The following is an 11,325-nucleotide window of genomic DNA, read 5'->3' as shown; positions in this document are numbered from 1 at the left end:
TCGAGTACTAGTAGCTAATATTAGAATTACTATCTAAAGTCGTACTAGCTAGTAAGCTTTCGACTAATATCTAGAAGAATATTACTACTAGATATAATATATCTATATTTATAATAAGTATTTAACTACTAGACTATATCGGATTAAGCTTTAGTATTAATAGAGTAATAATTATTACTTATACTCTACTCGAATAACTAATCTATACTCTATAATATATACTAGATTTTAAATACCTATCGACCTATACTAATTAGCTTATTCTAGATATTAGTAGCTTTAGTTTAATTAGTATATAAATAATTAACTATAAAGATTATATAGTTATACTATATAGTAAGAGCAAATATATCGCTATTAGTATTATATTTTTAGTCGTTATTAACGTTAGTAGATATATCGAAATAGATTATATCTATAGCTAAAAGAGACTTTATAATAGTAACTATAAGCTATTACTAGTTAGTAATCTTTAGTATAGGAATATAGTACTAGATAGAAGTAGCTTCTAAGAAATATAAGAGGCTTTTACTATCCTATAGTTCTCTATAAGACTTAAATAAATAAAGAGATAGCTTATATTCTAGAAATAGCTTCTATAGTACCTTCTAATATATAGGAAGAATATATATAATATAGTCGATAAGTAGATATACTAGTATAGAAGAGACGAAATAGATATTATACTTCGAGTACTTAGTAATTATCTAGCTTTTATAATAGCGTAGATATATTATAACTCGACTATTTATAAGAGAGATATTTCGGTTTATATTAGTATTACGCTATATTATATATAAGAATTCGGTTTATTATACTAGCTATCTACTAGTAATATATAATAGGATAGCTATACTCTATAAGAAGGCCTAGGTACTTACTTTATATAAATATAGTATAGTATACTACTAGTAGAGTATCGTTCTTTCTATATTATAAAGGAATATATTAGCTATAGTAGAGACCGATATAATCTTACTTAGTATAAGCTTACCTATACTAGTAAGTAAAGGAAAGTTAGTAGTATATTTTATAAAGCTAAATCTAGGCTATAAATTCGTATCTATATTATATAAGTATATAGGCTATAGCTATATATACGCTATATCTATTAAAAGTTCGTTATAGAATAGCTATAAATACTTCTAGAATTCGCTTTTTATAAGAGTCCGGAAATAGCTTATCTAATACTCTACGCTAGTATATATAAGAGTAGTATAGTTATTATTCTATATTATATAATACTAGGCTACTACCTCTCTACTAACTTATATTAAGTAGCCTCTCTAATATAGTATCTCCGATATAGTATTCTATCTAGCTATATTAAGTATATATATACGACGCTCCCGAAGTTTATATAATATACTAGCTAGTCTATCGCTAGCTATCTTTACTATATTCTAATAAATTAGAACTTATATAGCCTAGACTAGTCTACCTAGCGTACTACTATAGTTATAAGCTTCTATTTAGATACTAGTCTCCGAAGTAATACTAAATATAGCTACGAAACTAACGAGAGATAACTAGAATAGATAGCGTAGTATTTCCTATATAGTAAGAGATAAGATAAATAAAATAATAGTATAGTATAACTCTATAGCTCTAGGTCTAGTATTATTATAAAGAGCGCTATTCTTATCTAATAGAGATAATATAGTATTCTACTATATATAGCTATACTATACTATAAATCTATACTAAGAATTATATTTAGTATTAAAGTATAGGTCTAGTACTATAGCGACTCGACTATAATAATATACTAGTTACTAGAGTATATAGAAGTATTTATAGTAAGTAGTATTGCTTAGTTCTAAATAGAAGAGAATATACTAGGACTTAACGCTACCGAATATACTAAGCTCTATTATATATAGCTATAAAATACCTTCCTAGATTATAGTAACTTTATATACTATAGTTACTATATCGAGCGTATATATAATAAGAGCTTCGAGAATAGTATTACTATCTTTAGAAGAGAATATTATAGTAGAAAAGATATCGACTTTCGATAGCTAAGTAAAGTAGATATTAATTATTAACCGACGTACTTATAGTACTAATAACGATATATAATTACTATTCGAACCGATAATAGTATTACTTATATCGATAAGTTCGTTTATAGCTTTAAGTAACCTAATCTCTACTTCTATAAATATTATAACCGAAGTAGAAGTAGTTACTTAAAGTATAAGTATATAACTTCTATAACTAACTTTAATATATCTCTTCTAGAGCGCTACTCTAAACTACTCTTAATACTATACGCTATACTAATAAGGCTTCCTAGAAATATACTTTTCCTATATCTACTTTATACTATCTCTACTCTATATACTCTTCTACTAATAATAGATATATAAATAGATATCTATTATCTTCTAAGTACTACTAAGATAGCTATATTCTCGACTCTATTTATTAACTACTAAATAAGTAAAGCTAGTTATAACTCGAATTATAGGTATTAGTTTAGCTATTAGTATAGACTAATTAATATTCTCGACCTATCGAGCTAACTAGAGTATTATATTTACTATTTCGCTAAAAGTCTTTTACTTAAGTACTATAATACTCGAATAGTTCTTATTAAAATATATCGGAACTATTATAGAAAGTATAGTATAAATATATTCCTAATAGATAAGAATAGTATTATATATATACTACTCGAAGATTCGATTAAATAGCTTAACTAAGTCGTCTATATATATATTATATCGAAATAATAGTAGAGTAGGTCTAGATTATATTATAGTAATAGAATAATATCTATCTCTTAGAAAAGAATATTATACTATAAACGCTAGAATAATATATCGATATACTAACTAATTATAGCTCGATATCTAATATAAGTCTCCGAGTATAATATATTCTACTTTACTAGTATATATTAGAAAGTATAGTCTAGTTCGATATTCTAAGAGATACTTTAGAGATTAGAATTAGGTAATATAAGTTATATAATACTAGGTTATATAACCTAGCTAATACCTATCTTAGAAGTAAAATATAACCTATAACTAACTAATATAATTAACTCGGTTAGTTCCTACTTATTATCTCTACTTCTACTATATTATACCTATCTAATAAGTACCTATAAGAATATAATTCGATAGGTTATAAGCCTAAGTTTATAGAGAGGCTCTAAGTAGTAAGAGTTAGTCTTCTTATTCTTAAAGTAATATATATTACTTCTTATAGAACCTATAGTATTAATTAGATAAAGAAGTAGGAAAAGAGTATAAAAGAGACTAGAAGTATATTCTATCTATACTATCTAGAAGCTTTAGAAGATTCTAGTTATAAGCTAGAAGTTTCTAAAGAATAGATAAAATAGAGAAAAGCCTAGTAAAGTATACTTTACTTTAAAAGAGAAGTATACTAAAGAAGTATAAAAAGGAAAGGATTAGCTTTAGACTATAGTATCTAAGTAGATAAGACTAGGCCTAAGTACTAAGTACTACTAATACCTTAGAACTAGCTAGTAGTACTCTTCTAAGAAAGTAGATCTTTTAGAAGTTCTCTATCTAAGAACCTAACTAACTCTTTTAAAAGAGAAGAGTCCTTAGATACTTTAGCTAAAAGAGAAGAGTTTTAGTAACTAGAGAAAGTAGAAATCTAGAAGCTACTAATTAGATTAAAAAAGCTTATATTTCTAGAGTTTAGATTTATTTATTTAATTTTATAGAAATAGATTTAATAAGTAAATTAGATAGAAGGAGAATACTAATTCTAATAAAGAAGAACTAGAGACTATAGTTTAAGCTATAGAAGAATATACTTAGAGAAAAAGAAATCTTCTAGATAATCTTAGACTTAAAAGAATTATTAGTACTTACTCTAGCTAAATCTAAAGTATCTAAAGCTTTATTAAGTAAAGAGAAAAGTACTACCTTTTTAGAGTTTAGCCTAAAATAGTAGAAGGATAATATAAAGATAATCTATATTCTAATAGAAAGTCTTTATATAAATAACTAAGATAAAGTAATAGATAAGATAAAAGTATATAATATCTAGATAAAGCTATATAGAAAATATAGTAAAGTCTAATAGATATATATAATAGCTATTATCTAAGAATTTATAACTTTTAAAATAGAACTAAAGAATATAATTAGGAAATTATAGGTCTATTTTAGTAATCTTAGAAGAAGAATTATAGAGATTAACTAGAGAGAGTTATACTATAAGACTTCTAATATAAGGATTAAATATCTACTTTTTATACTCTTAGCTAAGTATAAAAGTATAAGATAGACTATTTAAGCTTAGAAGAACTTAGACTCTAAAGAAATCCTCTAACTTTTTAAAGTAGAGAAGTTAATATAGTATAGATACTAGTTATAAGAAATAGTAATATTTACTAAAGAAAAAGAGACCTAAGATATAAAGCTAAAATATTATCTATATAATTAGAAATATTTTAGAGGTATTACTAAGTATCTATACCTTAATAAAGCTAAGAGAACTATTAACTTAAAATAGGCTAGTAGAGTAGAGAAGAGAAGAATACTACTTAGAAAGAGTATATTTAGAAGAAGATTTTTACTAAATAGAGAAGTATTAAAAGAAATAGTAAAGAAACTTAACTTAAAAGTCTAATCTCTTAAGAAGAGATAAACTTTAAGGAAGTTTTCTAAGAAAATATATACTATCTAAGAAAATATAGAACCTTCTATAGTATCTAATATATCTTAATTTCTATTAGAGAATAATAATATTAATAAAGTTATATACTTAACTATAGAAGTAAAAAGTAAGTATATACTATTAAGATAGCTACTTAACTTCTATACTTTATTATATATAACTAACTAAGAATTACTTTTTAGAGAACTAAAACCTTTTTAGAAGAAAAAGTAGATTAAGGTTAGAAGTAGCTATCTAATAGCTATATATATAGGAGATATAGTAATAGATAGGAAAAGAGAAAAGTAAATTATTCTTAAAAATATTCTCTTTATACCTAGTCTAGAAGTAAATCTTATTTCTTAGAGCTAATTTAGCTAGTAGTATAGTATTTAACTACTAAAATTTATACTTATTTTATTATTTAGGAAACTAGTTATCTAGATAAAACTATTAGAAGGAGTACTATTTATTAAGGAGATTAATAATATATTATAGAAGCTTATAATATTATACTTTAATTAAAAATAAAAGAATAAAGCCTATACTTTTAAAGCTTAGGAAAAGACCTAAGAATAGTAGAAGCTTTAGTATAGGAGACTTATATATTTTAGAAAGAGTCTTCTTAGAAACCTATATAAAGTATCTAACTTAAAGACTTAGATTCCTATTCTAAAGGAATACTAACTTTATAGAGTATATTTCTTAGTAAAAATAAAGAAATATAGAAAGAAAGAAACTAAAAGGAAACTATAAAGGTTATTTCTAGTTTCTATTAATATCTATAGTCCTTTACCTATCTTAAGATTAGGATATAAATAGTAGCTTAAGATTATTAATAACTTCTTAAGAAAGAAATAGACTTTCCTAATAAAGTCTAGAGAAAATATACTAAGTATTCTTAGAGACTAGAAAGTAAAAGCTAAGCTATAATTAGAAAATCCTTTCTAGATTATAAGGAGTAATAGAGTAAGAGAGCTTCTTACTATACTAAAGTAGTAGAAGAAGGAATATAGAATTTCCTTCTATATAACTAAAGTATATAACTCTATCTAGAATAGAATAGTTAAGAGATTAATCTAAACTTCTAAAGACTATATAAGAGTAATACTAGAAGATACCTATATATCTATTAAATTCTAGCTAGAAGCTTTAGTAGCCTATATAGTTATTAGAAATTCCCTTTCTAATAGCTTAGAAATTAATAGATTTAAAGTATTATCTAAGGAAGCCTTTTTAGGTATTTAACTCTTAGTATTATACTTTAGAGTTTAGAGTTATAAAGTAGTAGTCTATATAGATCCTAAGTCCTAGCTAGTAGAGATAAGATTAGATAAACTAATAAATAGAAGTAAAGATACTATATTTATTAGGTATATTCCTAATACTACTAAAATATAGCTCTTCTAGGAGCCTAATATAAAAGCTATTAAAGCTTATAGTACTACTACTTAGTTTAAGTATAAGAAAGAAGGAGATATAGAGCTAAATATTCCTAAGCTTAACTAAGTAAGTAGTATACTTATTAGAAACCTAGTTAGTAGACCTCTAAAGAAGCTAATAGTAGTTATACTTTCTATAGCTACTATACCTATAGCTATAGTAACTAAACCTATAGGTCCTAGCTAAATACTTTTTATATAGTTACTACCTCTACTAAAGAATAAAAAGAAGTACTAGAGAATAGAAGATCTAGAAGAAGAAAACTCTAGAGAACTATAACTCTAGTAGAAGAAAAGTAGAACTACTAAACTACTTAAGCTAAGCTAGGAAGTTAATAGATAAGCTAGTTCTAGTACTAGTAGGAGACTATATTCTAAAGTAAAAGGATTAAATATTATATAGTAGGACCTATAAGGAAATAGAGATTAGAAAAGGAACTAAAACTAAACTTATAGCTAAAAGAGAAGGAGATCTATTTTAGATAAAGAACTAGGCCTAGAGCTAAAAGCTTATAGTATAGTAATAAGATAAGTACTTTAGAAGAAATAGAGAGAATATAGATAGAAGGAGAAGCCTAGTACTAAGTATTATAAAGTATTTCTAAGCTAAGTCTAAGGCTAAGAATAGAAGTAGATTTAGAAAGCTCTATTAGAAGTTTAGAAGTCTATATTTATAGTAATTACTTCTTAAGTCTCTATATAGAGATAAGAGGTACCTATTCTAAAGTTCTATAAAGAAGTAATTTAGAATTCTAAATAGAAATATATATAGAAGAATATAGTCTAAAAGGAACTAACTATATTAAGAAGTAATAATACCTAGATAAAAGTTATTCTATCTAAAGGAGTAAACCTTATTATATCTAAGTAGGTATTTAATATAAAGAGATTAATTAGTAGAGCTATTAAGAAGTTTAAAGTAAGACTAGTTATAAGAGGTTTCTTTTAGAAATTTAGAGTTAATTTCTAGGAGACCTTTATACTAATAGTTAGATATAATACCTTAAGAGTATTTATAGCTATAGTTTATAAGAAGGATCTAGAACTCTACTAAGTAGATATAAATAATATATTTACTAAGAGTAAACTTTAAGAAGAAATCTTTATAATTCTACTACTAGGAGTTAAGATTCTACCTAATATAGTTCTATAAATCCTAAGAAGCTTATATAGACTAAAGTAAGTAGTAAGAGACTAGAACAAACTCTATATCTTAAAGTTAAAATAGATTAGGTTTATATAATTAGAAGTAGACCTATACTTTCTTATTTACTAGGAAAGGAATATTCTAATCCTAACTTATATAGATAATATTCTAATTATAGTACTAAAGCTAGAAGATATACTTTAGTTTAAGGAATAGCTAGGTAAGATATTTAAGATTAAAGATCTTAAAGAACTAGAGAAAATCCTTAGAATAAAGTTAATAAGAGATAGATAAGCTAGAACTTTAAAGCTTAATTAAGAATACTTTATTTAGGAGAACCTTATAAAGCTAGGAATAACTAAGGAGATAGCTAACCTAACTCTCTTACTAATAGATAGTTATAATAGCCTAAAACTAATAGGCTTATATAATAAAAGAAGGAATAAAATAGAGTACTAAAGCTAAACTAGTACCTAGATATAGCCTATAGTTATAATAAGACTAGATATTACTTTCTCTCTTAGAAGGTTAAGCTTATATATCTTAGACCTAACTAAGAGGTATATATAAGCTCTAAAGAAACTAGTAAGATACCTAAAGTTATCCTAAGACTTAGAACTAATATTTAGAAGAAATAGAGAAAGTCTAATAGGATATTTAGACTCTAACTATATAATAGATAAAGTAGATAGAGTCTTAATCCTTAGGAGTATTTTCTTCCTTTATAGAGCTCTAGTTTCTTAGATAAGTAGGAAGTAAAAGTCTATTATAATATTAATAATAGAAGCTAAGTATATAGCTATAAATATATATATAAAGTAATCTTAGTTTCTAGTAGTACTCTTAAGAGAGATAGACTATATAGAGTTAGTAGAAGAATATCTATTCTAACTAACTATAAAAGTATATTCTAATATAGTAAGAGAACTAAAGCTAGTATAGATTATAGAAGATAATTAGGTAGCTTTAACTCTTATTAAGGATATATATACCTATAAGAGATCTAAATATATTAATATTATATATAACTATATTAGATATCTCTAGTAGTAGAGGAAAGTTATAGTAGAATATATTCTAATAAAAGAGATAGTTACTAATAGCCTAACTAAACTAAAAAGTAGGCTATAGTTTTAGAAGTTTATAAGATAACTCTAGCTTATATAGAAAAGAGTAAAAGATTCTAGCTCTAACTATAGATTAAACTCTAGACCTAGAATTAATAAAAGAGGATACTTAATTAAGAGATATATAATATCCTTAATTAGGTAATATTAAGCCTAGGAGTTATACTATAGAAGAAGTAGCTTACTATATATAATAAGTAATTAGGATCTAGGAATCTATATATAGTCTAAAAGGAAAAGCCTAGTAGAGAAGTAAAAACGAAGCTATCTCTCTTATAGTATATACTAGAAGAAGGATTTATAGATACTAGGCTAAGGAGTTAAACTAAGATAGATTAGATATATAGCTCTAACTATATAACTATAGTACCTAATAACTTATTATAATTTAGAAATAGATTTAAATATAGAAATATAAATAGAAGACTATCTAGCCTAAGTAGGAGTATTAGAAAGTATAGTCTAGTTCGATATTCTAAGAGATACTTTAGAGATTAGAATTAGATAATATAGATTATATAATACTAGGTTATATAACCTAGCTAATATCTATTTTAGGAGTAAGATATAACCTATAACTAACTAATATAATTAACTCGGTTAGTTCCTACTTATTATTTCTACTTCTATTATATTATACCTATCCGATAAGTACCTATAAGAATATAATTCGATAGTATACTATAATTATATTATTAAGAATATCTATTAAGAGTAATAGTATATCTATAGACTAATATAGACTAGAATATAATATACTTATAAGTAGAGCGATTTAATACTATAACTAGCTATAATATTCTAAGTTAGCTAGATATTATATCTAATAATAAAATAAACTACTAACTCTTCTAGCTATACTTTAATACTAAGAGACTATCTATATTAGAATATATTTAGAACCTATAACGAGGCTAGATACTAGTAGATATTATCTAAGAAGTACTCGAATTACTTACTAACTATAGTAAAAATATAGGCCTATAGATAGTACTTCTATAGTAGTATATAGAGATATACTAGATTTAGAAAATATATAAGAATCCGGAGATATATATAAGTAAGATATAGCTAGAGAATATAGACTAGAATATAATCGTATAAGTTAATATTAGAATAGATAAATCTATAGATACTATACGAAGAAGTAGCTTATAGATTATTAAGAAAGTATAGAGGAAGAACTAGTTCGATAAACTTCGACTAAAGAATAGACTAAAGTATAACTTACTAGCTATAGTACTAAAGTAACTACTATTCTAGATCGTAGTAAATTATAAGCGAAAGTATATACTTAAAGAAGTAGAAGCTAGTTAGATATATACTTAGTCCTAAAAACTAGATCTAGTTTAGTAACGATAGAATCGTAGTAGAGTACTAAAGTTAAAATATATTATTAATTTAGATATTACTTCGCTAAATATAAGAACTAAGAGTATAGAAAGCTACCGAATAGTAGAAGTATTCTTTCTAAACCTAGAAGAGAATCGGCTAGAATTAAAAGCGTTATAGGCTATATAGATCGTATCTATAATCTAATTACCTACTATATAAACTAAAGTATAAAAGAGAGGTAATATAAAGAGGCGCTATATAGTAATATAAGAGTAGATATCTAGTATCGATAAGAGTAACTAAGATAATATAGAAAGTAAAGTAGTAACTAGAGCTATTTAATATAGTAGTACTATAATATATAAGATACTTATAACTATATAAAGAGCTTTAGAGGCTAGAGATATATACTATAACTATAGTCTAAAAGTAGTAGATCTAGATATAGAGGATATCGATAAATAGGTATTATATCTAGATAATATAACTATCTATACTTTAGATAAGTAGATTTAGCTATAGTAAAACTATAAACTCTATTATTAGAGTTTCTAGTTATTTAACTATATAAATACGCTTCGAGTAGATAGCTTACTAATTACTAGAAAATATAAGAGATAGTAGTAAAGTAGATAAGAAATATAGAAAGAAGAAGCTATATAATATAGACTATTATCTATTATATAAGAAGTATAGTAGGCTAGTAAAGCTAAAGGCTTTACTTAATAATAGTTTACTTACTTCGTTATAGCTAACTATCTAGTATATAAAATAGCTTCTACTATTTATATCTACTTAAATTTTTTTAATAATCTATTAATTATAGTTTATTTCGACTTTAAAGCGACTTTTCTTTAGCCTCTTATCTACCGATATAGTAATATATAATCTAGTAGCGTATATAATATTATCCGGCCTTACTTAAATAGTATATAGTAAGATATATAGTACTTATAAAGAAGAGGCTAATAACAAATTAGCTATAGTAATCGATACTATCTTTCTAGATAGACTTTAAAGTAAAGACGTATATAAAAGCTTTAAAGTTATAAACGAGCTTTAGACCTATAGCTTAGAGGATCTACTAAAGCTACTAGAGATTATTATATATAGCGATTAGTTAGCTAGTAAGAGTTTACTACTTACTAGACTAACTTAAGTCCTATTTCTATAAGCTAAGAGTATTTATATATAATTCGCTACTTAGATTACTTTATATAATATAGATTTTAAATCGGTTATAGTTAAAATTATACCTAGCCTAAAGAGTACTCTAGTAGAATATAAGAAGCTTATAAAGTTCGATAAGAAGCTTATAGATTTTAAAGACTTCTAGTAACTAATCGATAAAGTAACCTTATAGATAGGCTTAAAGAAATTAGATAATAGCTATAATACTTTTTTAGTATATAGACTATATATTAAAATTATAGGCCCGATATATAGTTATTTCTTACTACTCGATTTGCTAGGCCTAATCTATATAACTATAGATATTTATACTAAAAATAACTTTAAGTTTATTAAAGATCTATATACCGAGATTCTTGCTAATAATTGCGTAATTATTCTCGTAGTAATACCTACTACTATCGATCTAGCTATATATAAGATCTTAATAATC

Source organism: Cercospora beticola, chromosome 10 (genome assembly GCF_033473495.1).
Source record: "Cercospora beticola chromosome 10, complete sequence".
Lineage (NCBI taxonomy): Eukaryota > Fungi > Ascomycota > Dothideomycetes > Mycosphaerellales > Mycosphaerellaceae > Cercospora > Cercospora beticola.
This window is presented reverse-complemented; position numbering follows the sequence as displayed.